This window comes from Meles meles, chromosome 2 (genome assembly GCF_922984935.1).
Source record: "Meles meles chromosome 2, mMelMel3.1 paternal haplotype, whole genome shotgun sequence".
NCBI classification, from domain to species: Eukaryota; Metazoa; Chordata; class Mammalia; order Carnivora; family Mustelidae; genus Meles; species Meles meles.
The window spans coordinates 159,736,883-159,759,994 of NC_060067.1; the positions used below are offsets into that span (position 1 = coordinate 159,736,883).

The following is a 23,112-nucleotide window of genomic DNA, read 5'->3' on the forward strand; positions in this document are numbered from 1 at the left end:
CAATATTGTCTTCTACAGTGGCTAAAGCATTTTAACATTGTCATCAACATTATACAAAGGTTCCCTTTTCTCCACATTTCTCCTGAACAACACTTATCTCCTGACTTTTTTTATAGTAACCATTCTAACAGGTATGAAGTTGTATTTCATTGTGTTTTTGATTTGCATTTCCCTAATGATTAGTCATTGAGTAATGCTGAGCACCTTTTCATGTATACCATGGTGTATATGGACTTAATTCCCAGATGAGTTGCTTATTTAATGGGATTTGATAGGGAATTGATTAGACTAATGGATCAGCTGTGTTTAATGAAATGGGGTAACTAAAGGCATGCAAGTCAATAAAAGACAATGTGATTTAAGTAATTTTTTAAAAAAATGACCTAAATATATCATATTATCCTACTAATTATAGAATATATTCTTTGGGGCAAGTTTGCTGAGTGACATATAAAAAATAATAAAGTTCATTATTTCTCCAAGAGTTGTTTTGTGTTGGTGGTAATAAAATTAACTGTAAAAAAAGAAAGAGAGAGACTAAGAGATGTGACATTGGTCACTGAAGGATTCCTGGAATAAGAAAATATTTGTATTTACCAAGTGCCTACTATGTGCCAGATGCTGGGTCAGGCTTGACTCTAAGAAGTATACAAGGAAAGATCTAGTTGAATTGGTGCTATGGAGAAGAAGCAGATCTCCAAAAGTGAAACTGATATGAGTTCTAACAGTTTCTTTGGGCTGTGGTTCTGGAGGCTTGGTGAGAAGTAAAGTCAAATATGAAAGGACTGTAAATAGAATAGTTGAAACCATGAATGTGGGTGTACTATTCAATAACAAGAATAAGAGGAATTGGAATATCAAGCCTCTGTAAAATTTATTTTGATCAATTTATCTCAAACTTGAATAAAATGTTCACCTACCCTTACTCTGAAATTAAAATAACTTAAAAACACAGTGCAATGTTCTAAAAAAATTGCTATAATACAAAAATATATTAGGAAAGGTGTCAGAATGAGGAGAAGGGACCTATCTGAATAAAACAGAACCATAAGTAAATACTAGTTCTTCTATTTTAAGTGGACTCTTCATTTTCTTGTCAATCAGTTGAATCTTTTATTATATTAGACAAAATTCTTTACCCAAAGAAAGAGATTCCTGTTTGTTTTAATATGATGCCAAAGTACATAGGCCTTTTTTCTTAAAATTAAATCTTCTTTAGCAAACATTTAGACTATTTTAAAAATTTGTTTCTTTAGTAAAACAGAACATTTGATAGACTCAACAAATAAAAAATGTACTTATTTCCAAGATCTCAAGAAAAATAAGTAGTAGAATTTCAACTTAAAACATTAAATAAATCATAGCCATAAAAGAGGGTAGATAGTACATAGCTACATAGATACAGTATCAGAATTTTCACATATGCTATTTTTATGCCAAATACAAAATAAAGTACCCCAGTATGAATATCTACTTTTCAAAGTCTTTTTTAAAAATTATTATTTTTTAAGATTTATTTATTTGAAAGAGAGAGAGCAAGCATGAGCGGGGTAGGGGGGCAGTGCAAAGGGAGACAGAGATGCAGAATGCCCTCTGAGCAGGGAGCCCAATGTGAGTCTCAATTCTAGGACCCTGGATCATGACCTAAGCTGAAGGCAGATGCTTAACCAATTGAGTCACTCAGGTATGTTCAGTCTTGAATAGTTTCCTAAATCTAATTATATTATCTTTGTATTCGAGAATTATTTGTTTTAGACAATGAAATTTAAATGCATTTATTTCATATTTTTATATTTATTTCACATTTCTCTCATATAAACTGGCAGTGATTTTGATGTTCATAATGGTATGTGATTAAGTGTATTTTTTAAACCACATTTTCTGAAAAGATATAGCACAATTTATATTTTTATTGCCCATTCCAGGCTCAAAAGCAGCTTGTTAATTTTGTATGTTAACTTTTAAGGTAGTTTATATATTTTACATTTCAATTATTTTCAGGTATAAATGTTGTAAGTGAAACTATTATGAAAGACGATAAGCATTTTTAGTTACTTTCCTAAAGATTAACTTGAAAACTAAGAAATCATTCTTAGTGTAAATCATGGAATAAGATAATGATATAAAATTAAATGATAGATGCAAGGATTCCATATGTATAAATCATATTTGAAATATTAGTTTATATCAGTGTTTGGCAGTATGCTTTTTAGTTGATGTTTTTCGGGGGTTCTCTTCCACAAAATGTACTAAATGCAGATATTAGCATTGCTTTTTTTTTTTTTTAATTTTATTTATTTATTTGACAGAAAGAGATCACAAGTAGGCAGAGAGGCAGGCAGAGAGAGAGAGAGGAGGAAGCAGGCTCCCAGCAGAGCAGAGAGCCCAATGCAGGGCTCGATCCCAGGACCCTGGGATCATGACCTGAGCCGAAGGCAGAGGCTTTAACCCACTGAGCCACCCAGGCGCCCCTTAGCATTGCTTTTTAAACTCAAGACACATTGTGAACTTGAATATCAATATCATTTATTGTCAGCCATTACCACTTCAAATATAGCTTGCCCAAATTCTCACTATTCTCTCCTTATGAGAAATATATTAAATGTATATTGGATTATACAATGTTTTTCCTTCCTTCCTTTTTTCCTTCCTTCGTTACTTCCTTCCTCCCTCCCTCCTACCTTCCTTCCTCTCTCTCTCACTCTTTCTTTTTAAAGATTTTATCTATTTATTTGAGAGAGAGAGAGAACAAGAGAGAGAGTACACAAGTATGGTGTGGGAGGGAAAAGTAAACTCCTTGCTGATCAGGCAGCCTGACGTGAGCCAGATCCCAGGATCCCAGGATAACGACCTGAGCTGAAGGCAGATGCCCAAATAACTCAGCCACCCAGCTGCCCCTACAATGTTTATTCTTTAATATCACTTTTATATTTCCCATCTTTTAATCTGACTAAACTTAAAAGTAACATCTTCAAATGTATTTTCCAATTCACTAATTCCATCTTCAGCAAATTCTTAATGATTGTTCAAAACATTGGTTGGTTTTTAGTTTTTAATTGCATTTTTAAATTTTTTAAATGTTTAATTCTGTCTCAGATCTAACTGATATATGTGATTTTTTGCTTCTAAGTCTATAACATAAATAAATATTTATTTTACAATCTATGTCAGAACATTATATTACCTGAAAATCTCGAGGTTCCTTTCTGCTACATATTTCTGCTGATTTTATTCCATGCTGAGTTATTTTCTCACATAATTTTATTATATTGAGTTCATTATAAGAATGACTTTATTTGAAAAGAATACATTTGATGCTATTGTCAATTTTCTCCATATTCATTTTATATTTGTTTATGTTAATCTCTCCAAGAACCAATTTTCATTTAATTTTTTTTTTTTTTAGCTTCTAGGTTGGTTGAATCTTTTTTTTTTTTTTTTAAGTTGGAGTAGTTGGATCTTTTTCAAATTCAAATTTGAACCCCAGAGTTATGTGGGAGTGCGAAATCTGTGGTTATGGATACTCAGGAAAGATGATTTTATTTTTCTGTCCCTCCCAGAATTGAGTACAAAAAACAAACAAAACGAAATCTTCTTTGTTGATTCACTTTACTAGTAAGGTGTTTTTTTTTTTTTTTCAGAGCCCATCCTTTCACTGAAAATATAGCTTATTAAGGATAGTAACTCAATGATGTCACAATTCTGGCTTCGCATTTAAGGAACTCTAAGACCTATCTTTGTAATGTCATAGCTGGAACTCTACAAAGGACTTCTTTCCTTTGCCAACTGACTTCTTGTTTGGCTCTGCCAAGAGGGGAACTTAGAGGGAGACTGAAAGCTAGAGAAGGAAGAAAAGTCTGCTCTTTCCTTCTTGCCTACTATTTTTGATTTTTGCATCCTGTTCTTTTTTCAGTGTCTGTTCCTAGTAACTAATTCTGTTTTACTCTGTCAAAAAGCAGCTTGTTCCAGTAGAAGCAGTTGATTTGAGTTTGCAATTTTTTCAGCCTTTTCATGTCCCCTTAGTAGTACCCACCCGGAGAAGTAAGCTTTCCTCTGCCAGAGGTGTGAGTTCTTATGCCCACATTTTTTTCTCTGAGCTAGGAGACAACATCACTGCCTTTTCAGAGCTGAGTCCTAGCTCCACAGGACCCTTCTGTCAAGCTTCTGAGTTGTAGTAATTAACCCTCTCCTCTTTGTTCTACTACCACTAGGGATTATAGCTGCTTTCTGAAGTTTCTACCTTCATGATATCTTAGTGTTCTCTTTTTGTTTTCCCTCAATTCTTTCATACATAGATAACATTTTTTAATGTTAAATTATTTTATTCAATAACTGTGGTAGTTTCTGTCTCTTAATTAGACTTAAGCTATTATGGTCCCTAAAGAGAAGGATCCCTTGATATGGAGAAGTCAAGAACAGGATATTTTTTAGACCAAATACTATGAACATTTTATTTTAGTCTCCATCTCATCTTTTTGAAGCTTTTGATGCTCCTTCTTTTCCTCCTAAGGGCTGACATATTCAGACAGACCCAGAGCAATTCCACATGGGGAAATCTTTTCTCTCTAGAAACATTAGGATTGAACTAAGGGTCAAACTACTAAAAGTGTAGAGAGAAGCTTAGAATTTCTCCCACTATACCTTGGAGTTCTTTGTCTAAAACCCATCTTCCTTCCTAATCAGAGTACTGAAATACAGAGAGCGGATGTGCAATGTCAACTTATGGGAAAAAGTGTTAAAATGTTCATTGGCCCATGTTGTGACAGACAACTTTAGTATGCCTATAGTTGAAGCAAAGGACTCTCCAATTTAGCCTAGGCTTATCTCACCAAGGTACTATTTGTTCAGGCTTGAGTAAAGCCTCTCAGCTTCCTTTGTTAACGGATCCTAAAAGATAGTAACTCTGGCAAAGAGGATATAGGGATTCTGTGCCCTATTTCTTATTCAATCTGTCTCTACTGGAAACTCAAATGACACTCTGTTACCCTTATTTGTTAGGCTGAATAATGGCTTTCAAACTGTTTATGTCCTAGTCCCAAGAACCTGTGAATATGCTATTTTACATGGTATAAAGGACTTAACAGATGCGATCAAGTTAAGGATATTGAGTTGGCAACATGAGGCAGGAATCTACAAAAATCCTAGAGGAGAACATAGGACATAACCTCTTCAACATCTGCCACAGCAACTTCTTTCAAGATATGTCTCCAAAGGCAAAGGAAACAAAAACGAAAATGAACTTTTGGGACTTCATCAAGATTAAAAACTTCTGCACAGCAAAGGAAAAAGTAAACAAAACAAGGAGGCAACCCATGGAATGGAAGAAGATACTCACAAATGACACTACAGACAAAGGGCTGATATTCAAGATCTATAAAGAACTCTTCAAACTCAATACTCAAAAAAACAAATAATCATGTCAAAAATTGGGCAGAAGACATGAACAGACACTTCTCCAAAGAAGACATACAAATGGCTAACAGGCATATGAAAAAAGGTTCACCATCATTAGCCATCAGGGAGACTCAAATCAAAACCACACTGAGATAGCACCTTATACCAGTTAGAATGGCCAAAATTAACAAGACAGGAACCAACAAGTGTTGGAGAGGATGTGGAGAAAGGGGAACCTTCTTACACTGCTGGTGGGGATGCAAGTTGGTGCAGCCACTTTGAAAAACAGTGTGGAGATTACTTAATAAATTAAAAATAGAGCTACCCTATGACCCTGCAATTGCACTACTGGGTATTTACACCAAATATACAGATGTGGTGAAAAGAAGGGCCATCTGTACCCCAATGTTCATAGCAGCAATGGCCACAGTCACCAAACTCTGGAAAGAGCCAAGATGCCCTTCAACAGACAAATGGATAAAGAAGATATGGTCCCTATATACAATGGAATATTATGCCTCCATCAGAAAGGATGAATACCCAACTTTTGTATCAACATGGATGGGACTGGAGGAGATTATGCTGAGAGAAATAAGTCAAGCAGAGAGAGTCAATTATTATATGGTTTCACTTACTTGTGGAACATAAGGAATAACACGGAGGATATTAGAAGAAGGAAAGGAAAAGTGAATTGGGGAAAATCAGAGGGGAAGATGAACCATGAGAGACTGAGAAAAAAACTGAGGGTTTTGGAAGGGAGGGGAGTGGGAGGATGGGTGAGCCAGGTGGTTGGTATTAAGGAGGCCATGTACTGCATGTAGCACTGGGTGTGGTGCATAAAGAACGAATCTTGGATCTGGTTTAAAAAAAAAAGGGGGGGGGATCTTGAGTTGAGGAAATGGTCCTGGATTATCTAGTTGGGCCCAATGTAATTATAAGAGTTCTAAGAGAAAGGTGAATGCAAGAAAGATAAAAAATGATGTAATATGGGACCGTGATTCAGCCTCTACATTCAGAAAAAGGCAAGTAAGAGATTCTTTCCTAGAGTCTCTACAAGGAACCAGTCCTAAAGACACCTTGGCTTTAATCCCAGAAAACTCACTTCAAACTTCAGACTTCTGACTTATTGTCTGTAAGACAATAAACTCGTATTGTTTGAAGCTACTAAGTTTAGAGTAGTTTGTTTCAGCAGTAACAGGAAATTAAAACACTCTAAAATACTTTTGAAAATTATGGAATAAGGGTATCTAAAGTAGAACCTACTATGGTCCTATTCTAACTTTTATAATTAAGATTCTAATGTCTAAAATTGGGAAAAACTAGATCAATAGGCAAGCAGAAACCCTTATCAAAATGTCTTCATAATGCCTATTTCTGACCATGTATACCATATATTAATATATTAAACTTCACATACATTATTCTCCTTCCTCTTCATTACAGGTGTGCAAAGCTGGTAGGGAAGATACCCTTGAGTTCTTTTTACAGCTATAGAAATTGAGATGAAGAATTTTTCACTCTAAATAACTAAATATCTAAATTTAGATAGACAATCAGTTCAAAACTCAAATTCTTGGGGTTTACCCTTGACATACTGAATTGAAATCTCTATAGGATACTCCTATGCACACTAAAGTTTGAGAAGTACTAATCCAGAGCAGAAGTTGGCAAACTGTAGTCTAAAGGTTGATTTAGTAAATGAAGTTTTACTAGAATACATCCATGTCCTTTCATTTATGTGTCATATATGAGTGCTTTTGTTGCAATGACAGAGTTGAGTAGATGCAACAGAGACATTATGATCTGCAAATATTTATTCTCTGACCTTGACAGCAAAAACTTTTAGACCTCTGGCTAGATTACCACAGTCTAAAGTTGGGTGCTAAGTGAATAATTCTGTGGTTTTTCAGGATGTTGTGACAAGTGGCCAAAAAAATGGTTATAAAATAACTAGCACATTACCTAATTACTTGTTTCTAAATATGTCCCTTTCTCCTGAATTTCTGAATGTACTGGAGCACATTCTACAAAACCCAGTGGAATTCAGAATTAGAACTTGATAATAACCAAATAATGAGTCCATTTAGTTTTCCAAAGTGTGTTAAAATAAAATTACATTTCTGTTACTATGATTAGTGCACTGAAATAAATCTGAAATGCAATGTTAGAATGAGATAAATCTTTTTAATGGAGAAAAATACAGATTTTATAGCTTTAAACTGACATGAGTCACAAACGCACAAAAAAATGACCCCACATATTATTTAAGCCCTTTTATGAATACACTGCAAATTACATTTTCTCAAGCGTTTTCAAGAAATACAATAGTTTAATACTGAAATCAATATTCACATACTATTTACACAACCCATACTGTGCTTTCATAACACAATTTTTATTAGGGTCATGTACCTACCATGGAAATAACTTCATTGTAAATAGGAGGTTTGATGGGATCATTATAAAAAAAAAAAAGTTTTATCTATGTATCTCACATACACAGGAAATTGCCACTCATTAAAAGTCAAAAAGTTTGGAGTAAAGCTAAAAACATTGTCTGTTTCTCATTTCAGAAGTAAGCTCAGTTCACAAAAAACAAAAACAAAAATAATCACTGCTTAATGGTAATTTACGGTCAAGGAACATAACTCCTCTACCACCTTCACCTCTCTTAAAATATTTTCTGAAGCTACTTTCATCTTAGTTTTAATTTTCTTCCTGTATTTCCTATACTAATCTAATAGGCCTTTACATTTGTGATTATTATAAAGACTTATTCTCATTTTATCAAAGTCTTGATAGCAATATCTTAAAGTCTTAGGGAAAGCACTTTGAGAAGCATATTTTTAAGCTTTATATTATGAAAATGTTCAATTGTATTGTAAATTAATTGGAATAGTAAAATGAACCGCCATGTATATATCACTCAACCTCAACCACTATCAACATTCTCAATTTGATTTATCACCTACATACCTCCATCCACAATTACTGCTATAATTATTCTATCTATAGTTCTTTTTCTTTAGGTTAAAAAAAATCCTACACATTTTAATGCACAAAATTTAGCCTTACCATTTTGACAAGTGGGTACACCCAGATAATCCATACCCCTATTATGACATCAAACAGTTCCTTCTCACCAGAATGTTCTCATATTCCATTCTAGTCAACTTCCACTATTCCTCACCTCAATCCTCCAGAGGAAACCACAGTTCTGACACATACCTTTTTTTTTTTTTATTTTAGAAGAATTTTGTCTGTCTTAAGATTTTCTTTCTTAAGGAAGGATACGATATAGTCTTTTCTGTATGTGGTTTCTTTTGCTCAGCCAAAGTGAGATTCATTCATGTTAATGCATTTACTTTGTGTCTTTTTATTGCTAAGTAATATTCTAGGCATGGCTATGTTGCAATTTGTTTTTCCATTCTCCTGTTAATGGACACTTGAATTTTTTCAGAATATAATTTTTTTAAAGATTTTTTTAAAATCTTTTAAAATATAAATATAATATATATAATATATATATAAATAATATATATAATATATATTTATTTATTTGACAGACAGAGATCACAAGTAGGCAGAGAGGCAGGCAGAGAGAGAGGGAGAAGCAGGCTCCCCGCTGAGCAGAGAGCCCGATGCGGGGCTCGATCCCAGGATCCTGGGATCATGACCTGAGCCGAAGGCAGAGGCTTTAACCCACTGAGCCACCCAGGTGCCCCTCAGAATATAACTTTTGAAGTAAAAAATCTACATTAATTACATTCAGGAATTATTCTGGGAAATTGTCAAAATAAACAACAACAATTATAAAATAAATCAGTGACAGTCTGAAATAAAGTATATTATAAAAATAACTTGGATGTTCTGAAGTTCTTCCCCTTACTAGGCTCCTCTCTAACAGAAGAAGAGGAATAGTTCTACTTTATAGGCTATTTATGAGGATTAAGTTTCCACATATATAGCTCTTATGATAGTACTTGACACATACTAAGGTCTCACTGGATACTAGCTTTCATTGTTTTTATTATCAGTAATAGAAGAATGTAATGGAAACAATCTAAAATGACTCTATAAAAATAAAGCTTTAGACAGTATGCTATTACTTTGGGGCATAATATTGTTGATTTAATTTTCTATTAGTCTTCAGCTGGAAGAAAAAACATGGTTGAGAAATAGAGATGGCAGTTCAGATACCTGCCAGCATATGAGGAATGGAGGCTAGGAAAGGGTTTTGACTACATTGCTGTGTTATTTCATTACATTGCATCTTGCTCTATGATGTTTGCTTTAAAATTAAAAGTTGATTCTTGAACTTTTATTATTATATTTATAACAATGGTTTGGTTTGGTTTGGTTTGATTGCAGCACATTAATAGAAACAATTTCTGGAAGGGGAGGTGAACCATGAGAGACTATGGACTCTGAAAAACAACCTGAGGGTTTTGAAGGGGCGGGGGGTGGGAGGTTGGGTGAGCCAGGTGGTGGGTATTATAGAGGGCATGTATTGCATGGAGCACTGGGTGTGGTGCAAAAACAATGAATTCTGTTACGCTGAAAAGAAATTAAAAAGAAAAATTAAAAAAAAATAGAAACAGTTTCTGTAGAACAAATAAATGATACAATAAGTTATATTCATTAAAAAGAAATAAAATAAAAAATAGGGTGCCTGGGTGGCTCAGTGGGTTAAGCCTCTGCCTTCAGCTCAGGTCATGATCTCAGGGTCCTGGGATCGAGCCCCGCATGGGGCTCTCTGCTCAGCAGGGAGCCTCCTTCCTCCTCTCTCTCTACCTTCCTCTCTGCCTACTTGTGATCTCTCTCTTTTTCTGTCAAATAAATAAATAAAATTAAAAAAAAAGAAATAAAATAAAAAATAAAAAAAGAAGTTATAGTCACATGCTTTTTAAAATTAAAATAACAGCTTTGCGCAGTGGCAGTATCGTAGCCAATGAGGTTTATCCGAGGCGCGATTATTGCTAATTAAAATTAAAATAACACAAAACAATCCTCTGGAAAAATAACCAGATTAATTTAACTCTCTTTTAAATTATGTGATACTTGGATTAATATAAAAAATACTAAAACACTATTTTAAAATTATATCAGGATGTGTTTCTCTTTATTCAATTAAAAAGATTATTTGTTTTTTAGCAATAAATAAAAAATTTGAAGAAAATGTCATATTTTCTAAATTTTTTTAATTCATTAAGAATTCAAAACTGTAACATACTTTGCAGTTAAAAAGTAAATTTGTGCTTCTTCACAACAAAGGAAACAATCAACAAAAATAAAAGACACTTACTGAATGGGAGAAGATATTTGCAAATGACATATCTGATAAAGGGTTAGTATCCAGAATATAAAGAACTTGTACAATTCAATACCCAAAAACAAATAATCCAATTAAAAAATAGGCAGAAGACATGAACAGATATTTCTCCAAAGAAGACAAACAGATGACCAACAGACCCATGAAAAGATGCTCAGCATCACTCATCATCAGGGAAATGCAAATCAAAACCACAATGAGATATCACCTCATACCTGTCAGAATGGCTAAAATCAAAATCATAAGAAACAGCATGTGTTGGAGATGATGTGAAGAAAGAGGAATCCTTGTACACTGTTGGTGGGAATACAAACTGGTGCAGCCTCTGTGGAAAATAGTATGGAGACTCCTCAAAAATTACAAATAGCCTTAACTTATGATCCAGTAATTCCATCACTGGATATTTACCCAAAGAATATGCAAACACAAATTTGAAAAGATATATGCACCCCTATGTTTACTGCAGCATTATTTATAAGAGCCAAATTATAGAAGCAAACCAAGTGTCCATTGATAGATGAACAGATAAAGAAGATTCATAGATAGATATAGATAGATAAATGATAAGATAATTACTCATCCATAAAAAAGAATGAAATCTTGCCATTAACAACAATACGGATGAAGTTAGAGGGTAAAATGCTAAGTGAAATAAGTCTGTCTGAAAAAGACAATACCATATTATTTAGTTCATATGTGGAATTTAAGACACAAAACAAAGAAAAGAAGAGATAAGCCAAAAAAAAAAAATACTCTTTTTTTTAAAGATTTATTTATTTATTTATTTGACAGAGAGAGAGAGAGAGATCACAGGTAGGCAGAGCAGCAGGCAGAGAGAGAGGGGGAAGCAGGCTCCTTGCTTAGCAGAGAGCCCAATATGGGGCTCGATCTCAGGACCCTGAGATCATGACCTGGGCTGAAGGCAGTGGTTTAACCCTCTGAGCCACCCAGGTTCCCAAAAACATACTCTTAACTATAGCGAACAAACAGATGTTTGCCAGAGGGGAGGCAGGTAGAGGACAGATGAAATAGGAAATGGGGGTTAAAGAATACACTTATCATTGATGAGTACTGAGTAATGCATATAATTGTTGAATGACTATATTGTATGCCTGAAACTATGTAACACTGTATGATAATTAGAGTAGAATTAAAATAAAATAAGTAATAATTATAATTATAAATAAAAACAAAGTACTTAAAACAGCATTGTAACTGGGAAATATTTTTAAAATAAATTTGTCTATATTTATATGTTGACCCAAGATCTTATTTTTAACTTTTCTCCCTGTCCTTACCATTCTCAAGCTTTCAGAGGAATACTACAAGGATAGAAATATAGTTTAAGATCTCTTCTAACGATGGATACCAATAATATTCAGCAAACCCTAAGATAATATTTTAGGAAAGAATAAACTGATGGAATGAACAACCATGAAAAAAAAAATCTCATATATACATGAAAAGTTGCCTAGATAGAGAAAATGAAGCTCCAGGAGGAACCCCTGTTATAGGCACATCCTCAAGAGGATGACTGCTTTGGAAATGTCCCATTTGAAAAATGTCTCTTATGTAACAGGTTCTCTTTGCTAGCTTAACACGGGTCATGAGTTCCCACTGAGAGGCACTAACACATCAAAAGCAGCTGTGAGAATCCCAAGAGAAGAGACAAGTCTCTAACATGGAAAAGAAACCATTGCCAGGGTAGTCGCTGCATGATGGCTTTGTCCTCTCTTCCCCATGATCTAGAAGTTTAAATGTCAGCAGTGACATGAACTGCAGCGCATGTTTTTAGACTGAAATCACCTCAACTCCCAACACTAGATGCATATAGATTCACTTTCCCAATTATAAGGAAAAAATAATACAATTTTTAAAAATACTGAAAGAGGCCATATGGAAAATAAGTCCCTTATAAGCAGAAAAAGAAAAAAAAAAAATCTCACATTCCCCTTACTCCACCCCAGAAAAGGCTATTTCAAGAAACCTCCCCACCCACCACTCTGCCCTAAATGTGGAAGTGTGGCATTTATATAAATCTCTAATTTGTATCCCCGGGGGAATCAAACATTTAATTTCTGTGAAAGGAATCAATATAAAATCAGAAATGTTTTTATCAGTGCTGTCTAACAGAAACACAACATGGACCATATATGCAATCTAAAGCTTTTTAGTTCTATATTTAAAAAGTAAATAGTAGAAAGGCATAATTACTATTAATTGTGTATGTAATATAATATGTACTCAATATTATTTCAAATCATAATTAATTTTTAAAAATTACTAAAATTTTACTATCTTTTTTATACTGTCTTCAAAATCCAATGTGCATATTTACTCTTAAAACAGTTCTCAGTCTGGACCAGGCAGGTTTCAAGTGCTCAATAGCTATATGTGGCCAGTGGTACCATACTGGACACTGCAGTATTAGATTAAAAATTATACTATGTAATATTTTAAAGTAAAAACGAATTGTCATTTCATTTCTTTTATTTTAAATTTTCTAAATTTATTTGACAGAGAGAGTGTGAGCACAAGCCAGGAGGGAGTGGTAGAAACAATCTCTCCACTGAGCAGGAAGCCCAATGTAGGGCTCAATCCCAGGCTCCTGGGATCATGACCTTAGCTGAAGGCAGCTGCTTAACTGACTGAGCCACTCAGGTGCCCCAGGAATTGTCATTTCTGTACCAACTGCTACACTCAGAAATTTCTCCCCAGCTTAAGAATATTCCATTTTTTTCCTTAGTGATCTTATGTTTACTGTTTTATATAATCTAAATCTTTATTACACCTATAGTGTATTTGGGATAAGGTATCATGCAGATATGTGTGTATATATATAATAATATATAAATATTATGTTATAAATAATAAAAATAAATAAATAGACATATATACATATATATGTGTGTGTATGTATATATATATATTTTTTTTTTTTTTTCTTTTGAGAGGGAGAGAGAGGGAAGGGGAAGGGACAGAAGGAGAGGGAGAATCTTAACAGCTTCCATGCCCAGCACAGAGCGCAAGGTAGGGATTGATCTCAGGACCCTTAGATCATGACCTGGATGAAATCAAGAGTTGGACACTTAACTAAGTAAGCCACCCAGGCATCCAAGCAGAGGTAATTATTTATCAGGTTTCTAAACACTTGTCCCTAGACTTCTTACCGATTAAATCAATCATTTCTCCACTCATTGGAAATTACTTTATCACATACTGAAACATTTATATAACTTAGTCTGTTTTCTAGCCATTGGATAATATTGCACTCACCTATCTTTCTACTTTTTTGCCAAAATTAAATTGTTTTAATTTTTATACCTTTATAAATTAATGTCTCTCAGAGTGCTGTCGTCAGCACTAGACACATATTCTACTCGTGTGTTGATTGTAGGAGAGAATAATGGTGATGCTACTTTTCATGGTCTAGAGATATATCTCAACTGTATGTTTGTCTTAATGTTGGCTTGGGATAATAAGAGTTAATTAAAATCTCCAGCTTTTCACACATGGACTGTAGTTTTGGCAAGTTTCCTTAAGTTGTGGGATTTAAAAAAATATTACAGGACAATATGTTCTTTGATACTAATTTGTCTCCTTTTAATTTTGGATGATGATTTGATCATTTGAAAATCTAATATTGAAGTAAGTGTACAATGCATTAGCTCTTTGTCTCAGCCTTGTCTCACCTAAAAATTACTTTTATATGATGATAAAATCATAATATAATCATGGAATAGCCATGTAAAATTCAAGGAAGAACCAGTTACACTACAGTAGCAAGTTAGCATGTATATTTGTTCTAGGTGGATACAACTTAGTAAAAGTAGGCCCAGTCAACTCTTTTTCAATAAATTAATAGTTACTGACATATATTCGTATCTCCTATTCAATTTATTTGTAAAATCTAAAAACTTAGAGGCTTAGCTGAAATCCTGTACATTCTTTGATATAGATTTGATCTGCTATTCAGAAAATCTTCCACAAAAAGAAAATGAAATTAATTGGGCATTAACATTCTTTGTAAGACATTCTTACTCCTCACTATCATTCTCTACCTTATTAGTATTTAAACTTCTTCAATAACACATCTTCATCTTAAATTTTTCTAAGATATTTACTTCAAGCTTACTGTTTTATGGTCCATTTGTCTTTTCCACCATTTTGAAAGTACCATACCTATTGCATGTTATTTGTGTTATGGCTCAAAGATTACTATTAGCTGTTCTAGTCATTTATTTCAAAGATTAGTCTGGAGTTCCGAAATGGAAATAATCCAACTTGGAAACTTGTTCCTATTTATAGATATCATTAATATCTGCTCATTCAACAAATACTTACTCAGGCCATATTTGCATTAGACATTTGAGTCTGAGAAAATGCAATATTAAAAGGTGGATTTGGAATCTATCAATTTTGTATGATCTTCACTAATTTCTTTTCTATGTACAATGAACTAAAAACATTTCCTCAAAGTCTTTTTGATTACTTTTAGCATTTTTCGGAAACATCAGGTCTGTACCTTCCTATGCTATTCCAGATTTTCTTCAGAATGTTTAATTACTACTTTTAATACTATTACATAACTGCTACATCAGAATTCCACTTAGAAAGAGAACTACAATTTCTGGGGAAAACACTCTCACCAGGCCTTGGGTATTGAGTGTGAGACATTGAAGATCTTGGTCTGGGGCAGAAATGTTCTCTGTAACATAAGGTAATAACTGTGTGTCATTCCAGGAAAGTAAGGAAATCAAAGAGATTGTAGAAATAAAGGGTGTGAACCCCAAGAATAGTTCACAGTGTAACCTCACCATGTAAAATACATAAATCAGCAAAACATTAGTAAAATTATTACATTCACAAACAGATTGGTGGGTGTGGTTTTTTGAGAAAAATTGGTGAGACTGAGCCATGTTGACAGAGAACATGTCTTCAGTAAGCTGGAAATCAGACATTTTGAGAGAGACTCTCAACGCTAATATGCCATGAAACTGAGGGATCCAAACAAAGCTTATTCAAGATTCCACCAGGCAGTTCCCATCTAACATCTAAGTTATATATTGGCTATCTAATAAAAAAAGAATCAAATTGGAAGGGGAGGCGAACCATGAGAGACTATGGACTCTGAGAAACAACCTGGGGGTTTTGAAGGGGCGGGGGTGGGAGGTTGGGGGAACCAGGTGGTGGGTAATAGGGAGGGCACGTGTTGCATGGAGCACTGGGTGTTATGCAAAAAACAATGAATACTGTTACGCTGAAAAAATAAATAAATAAATAAAGTATAAAAAAAAGAATCATATGTCTTAACAATGAAGCAGCGATGCTCATTATTTCTTTGAACGTCTTAGAGAATTATCTAACTGTTAAGTACTCAACTTCTCTTTTTAAAACAAATGCCACTAATCTTAGTTAAATTGTCAATGTCTGGGTCTTCACAATGATAACATATAACTTGTTCTGACATTTTTCTTCTGATACTCGGAAGCTCTGAGTTCTTTGTTGTTCCAATAACTGTGTCTCAACAATTAGGAGATTGAGGAGCTGTCATTTTATAGATTAAAAAATTAAAAATAAAATAGTAGCTACTTGACAAAAGAAAAATACAATTAAACAGCTTAAACCTCAACACACAGGCACTCATTACCATAAAAAGCACTGTTATAGAACACTTCAAAAAGAGAGGACCCTAAAAAGGTCTCATCTGCTTTGGTCATCTACTAGTCTTAAAGGAGTTTTAAGTGTCAGTCCATTTCATGAAGAGTTTAGGTATCAATATGTAGACCATTATGTCTTTACAAGAAATCTCATAAGGCAAACTGTTAAAACTCCACCTGTAAACATTTCTCTTGAATTTCTATTGAAATATCTAATTCAAAACAGCATCCACAGTTCTGGGGGTAAAAAGTCAAAATGTTTAAGAATAAAGCTAACAGACATTTCTGAACTGAGATTCACATGCACATCTTAACATTTTATACAGTCATTGTGTTTCTATATAAAAAGAGGTAAAAATGAAACGTCTGATGTTAAGAGCTCTTTTTCTCTAGTATATTTTCTTCTCGGTACAAGATGTACCTCCACTGCGCCAAATAATGCCAATTAAATAAGATAAATGTCATCTGCACATAGATACACTAAAACCAAAAATGAACTTTGGCTATTTGGAAACCATGCAGTTCAAGAAAGGAAATTATCTAAGAAAACACATCACATCAGAAGCAGAAGTAAGTCCCAGTAAAATATTAGGTCAGATATTCAATAAAATCAAATAAAAACTTACACATATGATGGCACATCATAAATTTATTAAGTGAGAAAAATGAGATCAGAATGTGAGACCAGTGGGAAACAACATGCTTGCTCTGTCTAAAAACATGCTAGATGTGGAGCAGAGAAGATCTTTTCATACTGAAGTGAAACCAAACATTCTTAAAATGCTAAGTCCTTTCAAAACAAGTCACTCAAATATTCTAGGTGAAATCTAAATAAAGAATTCAAGAACGTATCTAAGCAATGGTATCAAAAATGGACAGCGAGTAGAAAATACAAAATCACCCCCATAATCATCCTACTGAAGTTAAAAAAAACCCTGCAATTTCAAAAAAATAAAAATAAAAATTTCAAAATTTATATGGAATACTTTAGGAGTATTAATGTAAAATCTCAAATTATAAGTTAGAGTAAAAATTAGAGCAAGATGGAAGGAAATATTACATTTCTCACTTAAACAAAAAAGTAGTTTTCCTTAAATAAAGCTCATGCTTTCTTTATTCCTTCCTATCTATTAAAATTGTAAAATGAATTAAAACTAACAATAATGCAGCATGAATTTTTTTAAATAATATTTTTGTTTTTCAAGATACATATTTTACTCAGTCGTGTGGGTTAGATACGAACATTGAGGCTGCTTGCATCATTTCTATCTTTGGTAGTGCAAATTTTTAAGACCCACTAGTTGGTCTGCTTTGTTTCACTGCCAGAAAGTTCTTTCATATATGTATCTAGGAAGATAAAAATGTGACACACGACAATTTATCTTACTCCAGAATTCTCCAAAGCAGTTTCTCTTGGAAAACTGATTTTTGGCCCTGAATCAAAATTTAAATATAGTAGTCCTTGAATTCATCCTGCACACATGAGACTGCTACACAGAGACAAAAATCTTTCAAAGTTATCCTTGGAAATATGGAGGCTGAAAAATAATTTGATTGTTTGCCTCATTTCCTTTTGTCATAGGTGAGTTTCACCGTAGAATGTAATCATCATAATGAAGAGCAATTCTGTTTCTCTTTGGGAGTTTGGGATGTCATATCCAGAGATTCAAAACTACCAGCCCAATTCGCAAAGTTTTATTGAAAGCAGTAACTTCTGTAGGTATGTAGCAATCAATAAAAAAGGATTACCTTTTCTCAAACATGAATTTAGGCTAGAAAGCACTCGATGATCCAAATTCCATTCTGTGTAATCAAAGTACTCTTTAAGTTTAAAGCACTGTTTTATAAATAACTGGCAGCTCTGGGAGGGTTGGATTGCTCCTACAGCTCTCTAGGAAGACTTTGGCAGAAAATACTTGTTGACTAATGTAGCACATCATAAAATAGAAACACTTTTTCTTTTGATTTTTTTTTAAATGCTTGTGACTAACTAAATATTGTGAAAGTACTATCATTGCTCTCTCCAAACATTTTCCCCCCACAGTTCATCTCATCTTCCTTGAAGAATTCTGATACCATATCAGTTATCATGACAGCTTTATTAATGGACTGCACTAATTTTCTAAATGTTTTATTCCTTTGTCTGGCTGTGATCAGCTGTTGAGTGCAATTCACTTCTTCAGTAAATTATTCAAAACAGTAAAAAAAAAAAAAGAAAATCTAACATTTTTATTCTTAGCTTAGTCCTGTCCAGTATTGAACAAAATATAGAACATAGATCAAAAAAGGCTTCTAGGGCACCTGGGTGGCTCAGTGGGTTAAAGCCTCTGCCTTTGGCTCAGGTCATGATCCCAGGGTCCTGGGATCAAGCCCAGCATCAGGCTCTCTGCTCAGCAGGGAGCCTGCTTCCCTTCCTTTCTCTCTACCTGCCTCTCTGCCTCCTTGTGATCTCTCTCTCTGTCTAAAAAAAAAAGGCTTCTATTATTAAAAGCCTTGAATTCCAAAATAACCAAAAAAGGGGGAATGGAGGAACCTCCTGAAAATCCCACATTTCACGATAAGCCATAGAAAAGGAGAAAACAGCCTATTTTACTCTTCCAAAGACAGAAACATCTTACCAGTCGATGGTCAAATTTGGATTATAAATGTCATTTTCTTAATTTGACAAGTTCTTTCTTTTAGAAATCTTTAATAAAAGAAAATTTTAAAAAAAATCAAACTAAAATATTTGTGAGTTTGATTTTTCTTTGTACCCTCTTCTTCAAATCCCACCAAGATTTGCATACTTGTTCTCACGCAGGGAATCCAATGGACTGGCTTCAACCATGCTACTTGGGAGCTCAGGCCTTCAGCACAGACCTTTCTGCTCAGGCCTCCAGGCCTCAGCTGCTTTGGCCAGGCCAACCAAGTAGTAAATTGAGGCTCTATTCTCTTTGGTTCTCAGCCATTTGATTCATCTCTGTCTTATAGCCATTTGAACTGCCCTGTGTTACATCCAAGGCTATGATAGTATCTTGATTCATCTATTAAAGATATCTTCATATTATTTTCTCTGTGTCTGTCCTTCCTCATATAACTCTGGGGACAAACCAATTCTAGGACCATTCCCTGCCCTCTCTCCAAAACCTTCTCGTTCTCTCTCCCCCTCTCTGTTTCAATATATATATACCTATGTATATATGTATATATATGTCTATCTATATATATAATGTGTATACATATTCATATATATTATAAATAATATATACATTTATGTAATATATACATAATACACTATATATTGTGTATATGGTATCAATATTATGCATGTATGTATTATACACACACACACACACACACTCATTTTGATTACAATATTTGCTGCATTTAGCCAAATGAAATGTTTTCATCCAAAAAAGGACCCAAATTTATGTTGACATATGATTTGCCTTCTTTAGAGGTATCTTTTTGCTTTTAGTTGGAGAGCTCAACAATATATTTTAATTACAATGCCCCAAGACTTCATGGAATCTTACTTTCTTTTAGTATTAATATTGACTTAAAGAATTTAAATTTTCTAGAATGTTCAGCCCTCATCCAGTACATAGATAATTTGCTATTATATTCACTACATTTATTTAGTTCTCAAGAAGATTCCATGTATCTCTTGACACAGTTCCTATAGGGTATAAAACTCCAAAGACAGAATAAAATTCTACATGAAAAAAAAATAATCCTTTATTTAGGGAACCAGTTACCATCCAGTGAGTGGGAATATCTCTTACATGGTCTGAAAAAACATTTTTAGTGGATTCTTGGGATAACAGGATTTTGCAGGCAAACTCTATGAAAAATTACTAAGTCCTCCCCTGGAATCTTAAAGCCAATTTTCAACTTTTGACCATTAGTATTGCCATGAAATAGGTCCTTATTCATTGGCATACCAAATTATGCTATGCTTTATTTTCACTGGTAAATGAAAAACAAGAAAATTAGCTTGAGTCCTGCCTCAGAAAACAAGAACTCATTACTAAGTACTGTTTACCTAAATATTTCTCTTAAGTTTCTTTTGTTAAGTCATTTCCTTTTGTCTGGAAAATATAACGATTTGCTATTCACATCTGTGTTCAACATCTGGATTGACCAAGACATGTCATTGCATGTTTGGAAGGTACGTAAATCTTTAATTTTACTATTTCCAATTGTTATCTGAAGTATCAGTACCAGCTTACATGCTTATAAGTAGTTCTGCTTTAGACTTAAATCTTTGGCAAATTATTTTAAACATTAAAATTGATACTTATTTAGGTTTACTAACTACTGAATTTTCAAAAAATTCTTTCACTTATTCTTTTTTCTTTTTCTACTGTTGAATGTGCAGTTCCAATTACTTGCTACTTATTTCAACATGGGTATCTAATATATAAAATTATGCTTTTGCCATCTCAAGAAAATCTTTATTTCATATATTTTTTAAGATTTTATGTATTATTTGTCAGAGGAAGAGAGAGAGCACAAGCAGGGGGAGTGGCGGGCAGAGGGAGAAGCAGGCTCCCTATTGAGCAAGGAGCCTGATGTGGGACTTGATTCCAGGACCATTAGTTCATGACCTGAGCTGAAGGCAAGTGCTTAACCCACTGAGCCACCCAGGCATCCCTCATATTTGATCTTGAATGAATTTGTCTTATACGTTTGACAGTTGAAAATTATTTAATTTAGCACTTTTAAGGTACTATTCATGATATATTCAAGGACTTTTTTTTGTTAACTAATAAAAAAATAGACGCTTCTTTGTTAACCTTATGTAGGTAATCTATTTTCTCTCTAGAAGCTTCTAAGGTTTTCTTTTTTTAAAGATTTTTTTATTTGATGCAGACAGAGTTAGAGAGAGCACCAAGCAGGGGGAGCCAGAGAAAGAGAAGCAGGCTCCCCCCTGAGCAGGGAAACTGATATGGGGCTCCATCCCAGGACCCTGGGATCATGATCTGAGCTGACGGCAGACGCTTTAACAGACTGAGACAGCCAGGTGACCCATTTTCCTACTATTACTGACATTATACAATTTTACTATGAGAGGTCAACACATGACTTTCCTTTTATTTATCGTTTTTGGGATAAATCTGAGATCTTGTTCATTTCTTTAATCAGAAAAAAAAAAATCATTCCACGCTGTCGTTAAATATTTTCTCACTGTCATTTATTCTATTCTCTTCTTCTTGAACATCTTTGGAATAATTGCTTTATTCCCTTTTTTAACCTTCTAATTCATTTTTTCTCTGTCTTTATCTCTTTATTCTGCATTTCCATTGATCCATCTTCCAAATCAATTATTCCATTCACTGTTTTAGTCAAATGTTAAACTCTTCTAATGTTTTTTTTTTTTTAATTTCAAAGACCATATTTTTATCTGTAGAATTCCTGTGGGATTTTATTTATAATCTGAGTATTCTGTTCAATAATGACTGGATCTTGCCATTAAGTTTCTTTTCCTTTTTATTGCCTTTAAGCATTTAAACCTCATTTAACTGACAGTGTATTCCCATTTTTCTATTATATAATCCTTATGGCAATATATGTTCTGTGTTTTGCATTTGTTGACTCTCAGGGCAACTTGTTTCCATACAAGCTTTTAATTTTAGAAAACATGTAGCAACAGCTATCAAATATGGAATTCATCAGTTGTGAAGGTATTCTCAGGGAGAATTCCACATCTGTATATACTGGGGACCTTTGTTTTTCACTGTTATAGGTCTGTTTATATTAAACATTTACTATGGGCTTCCTCCATTTGAAAATAGTGTGAATTTTTATGCCACAAGTATGTAATGCATAGGTTAAACGTGCTAAGTTCTCACAGTGGAGTTTTTCCACTCAATAGTCAGGACTATCAATCCACTTCTGTGATTAGTATCAATCAACATTTATAGGGTACATGCAGTTTCAAACCAGATAAGGTTAAGAATCAGAGATGTAAAATCAGATAACACAGAAGAACAGACTCAGACATAGATAAAGATTATTCAAATCCTACCTATTTGGAGTTGTCTGAACAATACATATAATATAAAACAAAGTCATAGACACCTGAATTGATTTTTCATAAGATTCATATGAGGAGTGTTGTCTTTCTTGATGATCATGCCCTTGGCTATGTCTTGCTACCTAATTAATAAATCCCTATTTTTTACTACTTTGTGCCCTAGTCTCCAATTTAATGCAACCTTGTTTCTTATGGATTCCAGCTCTCTGCTTCTGATTCATTTCTTCATCTTTCGCAAGCAATGTTTGTCTTTCAGTTTAGGTCAATTTCTCTTGAATTGATTATCAGGTATTTTTACCTCTCTCTGGTTTGGTAAAACTTCACATTAAAGTCTAGATTCATAAACATTTTCAGGAACTTTCTTCACCAAAGGCCCTGGTTGAATTTCCAAAAACCTGTCCCACTTCATGGGTCTAGCCACAAAGTATCTGCTTTTGGATGACTGGAATACAGAGGATGAGGGAAGATGGAGCTAAGGCGATCTGACTAGGAATGTCAGACAAGTCTTGTTTCTGAACATGACACCCTAGATCGGCTCAGGATAACTCTGAAAACTGCTGCTCTCTCAAAAGGAGATTACTTTTTCCTCTTGCAAATATTAAAAAAAAAAAAGTGTTGCTAACTCCACATACGGAGGAACTCTAAATCTACATGAAGGACATCTGAATCCCACTGGTTATCAATACGGGCACAGAACTGTACACATT

General features: G+C 33.9%; 1 protein-coding gene and 1 pseudogene across 3 annotated transcripts in view; one reads left to right on the top strand and one right to left on the bottom strand.

The window, feature by feature from the left end:
* The window catches only part of GALNTL6 (polypeptide N-acetylgalactosaminyltransferase like 6), a 1,245,596-nt gene that overhangs the window by 897,835 nt on the left and 324,649 nt on the right, over nucleotides 1–23,112 (bottom strand). The gene's annotated exons all lie outside the window — the stretch shown is intronic.
* LOC123937675 lies at nucleotides 10,317–10,474 on the top strand (annotated as a pseudogene).